Raw genomic sequence first — 2,392 nt, forward strand, 5'->3', positions numbered from 1 at the left:
ATCTTAGTATCTAGGGCTTAATTGTGGCTAGGGACCTTCCGCTTTGGACCAAAGGGTTAAGTCTATAATTAGGAAGCGATTTATCACTTGGAATCCCTAGAGCTCATTGCAACTTTATTCGAGTGCGAGGTTGAGAGGTTATTTAATCTCTCTTCCGCGACATGAATAGAGGTAGGCATAGTTGACCGTAGATTTGGGACTATGTATGTAAGGATTTCCACGACTCACCATTGCATTGATTAGGAAGCATAATAGAGAGTTCTTGCACTTTAAGGGATTATCCTAGGTGAAGCATCATCCGAGTACCCCATCTTTATCGATTGCCTTACCTCCTTCTTACTTTTGCTCTCTTACTTGTTGCTTTTAATTGTTGAGAATTGAATTATTATCACACTTATCATTGTTGATACTCCACATAGCTAAGAATCAAATTAAGTGTCTTTACTCTCTACTCCCTGTGGATTCGACCCCGCTCACCCGGGATTATTACTTCGACAAACCCATGCACTTGCGGGATATAAGCAAGGGGAACTTGTCAATTACCCACAAAATCCACTAGTTCAACCGAGAATGTACCACCAATAAAAATTGGGCAATCGGACGAAGCATGTCCTCCCCCACACCAAGTGCAATTAGTCAAGGCTACCACTCTAGGAGAAGTTAGAGTATCTAACTTCTTGTTCAATGACTTAGCCTGGGCTGCTAATGAAGTAACTACATCGATCTTATGAAGTCTGGCTATCTTCTTTCTATCTCTTGTGTTCCACTAATAACTGTCCATAGCCATTTCTTCAATGAGATGTCGGGCTTCTTCAGGGGTCTTGCTTCCCAAGGTACCTCCTCCTGCAGCATCAAGTAGCAGTCTTGGGCTCAGGTTTAACCCATTATAGAAAGTCTGAATGATCATCCACTCGGGGAACCCATGTTGAGGACATTTCCACAGGAGCTCCTTGAACCTATCCCATGTCTCAAAAATAGACTCTAATTCTATTTGCACAAAGGAGGAAATTTCATTCCTGAGCTTCGCATATTTTCTAGGAGAAAAATATCGGGCAAGAAAAGCTTCTACCAGGTCCTCAATCTGATAGCATCATCCGAAACTCCATTAATCTTAAGCATGTTGCACACTTCCAAGAAGTTCTCGATATGGTTGTTCGGATCCTCATCGGCCAAATCATTAAACTGTGCCGACTGGTGTATCATCTAGATGAATGCTTTCTTTAACTTAAAGTTCAAAGCTGTAATCGGTGGCCGCATAATACTAGACTGTGTGCCCAGAACTGCGAGTCTGGCATAATCTTATAGTGTCCCCTGCTGTTCATTCTGTTCTGCCATATTTTTTGACCATTCACCTTCGACCTTAGCTTGATTTGACTGTTCTTGCATAGGTTCTTTTCACCTTCTATGAAGTGTTGGTTCAAGTTCAGGATCTCCTTCAACCAATGTCAAAAGGTTCCCTTTGGGTCATAACCTGGAGCTGCAACCAAAGAAAGAAAATCAAATCAGAACGATGGAAGAATAAAAAAGTGTGAAATAGAATAAATGGTAAATAGCTAAAATAGCAAAGTGCAAAGTGTTTCTAAAATGCCTATTCCCTGGCACGGTGCCAAAAACTTGATAATGCTCATATACATGTGAATCGCAAGGGCACTGTTTTGTCGAAGTAATAATACCATAGTGAGTGGGTAGTCATATCTAGAGGGAATAGTGATCAGAAACACAAAGATTGCTATTTAACTAAAATGAAGATGGATTGATAGTGGTGTGAACAAAATCAATGAGAATGGAAATAAAGAAAGAAGGAGGAAGAGAAATGCTATAAAGATGAGGGGGAAGGGGACATTCCGCTACCTCTCGACTCACCCTCTCGATCCTCTCCAATCTATAAGTAAAACCCCCTTGGTATTCAAGATACAATCTAGGGGTTTAGCTCTCCATTTATCAAGATACAATCAATAATGAAATCAAAAGTAAAAGCATGCAATCTATAAGTAAAACCCCCTTGGTATTCATGTCGATGGTCTTGTGGAGTGGCCGCGTCTTCTCCAAAGGTTCCCTCGTCAAGCCTAGTGCACACCTCGCCGAATCGATGCAGACAAAATCTCCCCAATAACTCTCTTCCATAGGAACACGGTGTTGAAAGCCATAGAACCACTCCAAAAGCCTTGCCAAAGTCCCTTTAAACCCTAGCAGCGAGCACATCCAAAGATGGTGAAGAGATGGGCAAAAGATGGGAAATAGATTTTTTTCATCGGGCTAAATCATGGCTTTAAATAGGCTGGAGTTGGGCATCGACACGGGCATATGGAATTTCCACACGCCCGTGTGAATCTGCAGGAATTGATTTTCAACGGCCTATGAATAGTGACTGCTACAGTAACTATTCTAGTAG

General features: G+C 41.6%; 1 non-coding gene across 1 annotated transcript; it reads left to right on the forward strand.

Annotated features, from left to right (window-relative positions):
- The first annotated feature begins 917 nt into the window (after positions 1–917).
- On the forward strand, positions 918–1,024 carry LOC120279760. The gene has a single exon (XR_005542063.1). It is a non-coding gene; the product is annotated as a small nucleolar RNA R71 (small nucleolar RNA).
- The last annotated feature ends 1,368 nt before the right edge of the window (positions 1,025–2,392 follow it).

The sequence above is a fragment of the Dioscorea cayenensis genome, chromosome 16 (assembly GCF_009730915.1).
Source record: "Dioscorea cayenensis subsp. rotundata cultivar TDr96_F1 chromosome 16, TDr96_F1_v2_PseudoChromosome.rev07_lg8_w22 25.fasta, whole genome shotgun sequence".
In the NCBI taxonomy this organism is placed as follows: Eukaryota; Viridiplantae; Streptophyta; class Magnoliopsida; order Dioscoreales; family Dioscoreaceae; genus Dioscorea; species Dioscorea cayenensis.